The following is a 300-nucleotide window of genomic DNA, read 5'->3' as shown; positions in this document are numbered from 1 at the left end:
AAGTAATGTTTCCTCTCTAGTGGTATATTTTAAATAATTTTTAAATAATTTTAAATTTTTATTTTCTTATTTTGAGAAAGGGAGAGAGATTGGGAGCATGAGCAGGTGAAGGGCAGAGAGAGAGGGAGAGGGAGATCCCTAGCAGTCTCCACACTCAGCACAGAGCCCAGCGCAGGGCTTGATCCCACAAACTGTGAGATCATTACCTGAGCCAAAAATCAAGAGTCAGATGGTCAACAGACTGAGCCACTCAGGCAATCCTATTTTTACTATTTTTTTTTTTTTTTTTTGTGTTGTTTT

Source organism: Crocuta crocuta, unplaced genomic scaffold, assembly GCF_008692635.1.
Source record: "Crocuta crocuta isolate KB4526 unplaced genomic scaffold, BGI_CrCroc_1.0 scaffold477, whole genome shotgun sequence".
NCBI lineage: Eukaryota > Metazoa > Chordata > Mammalia > Carnivora > Hyaenidae > Crocuta > Crocuta crocuta.
This window is presented reverse-complemented; position numbering follows the sequence as displayed.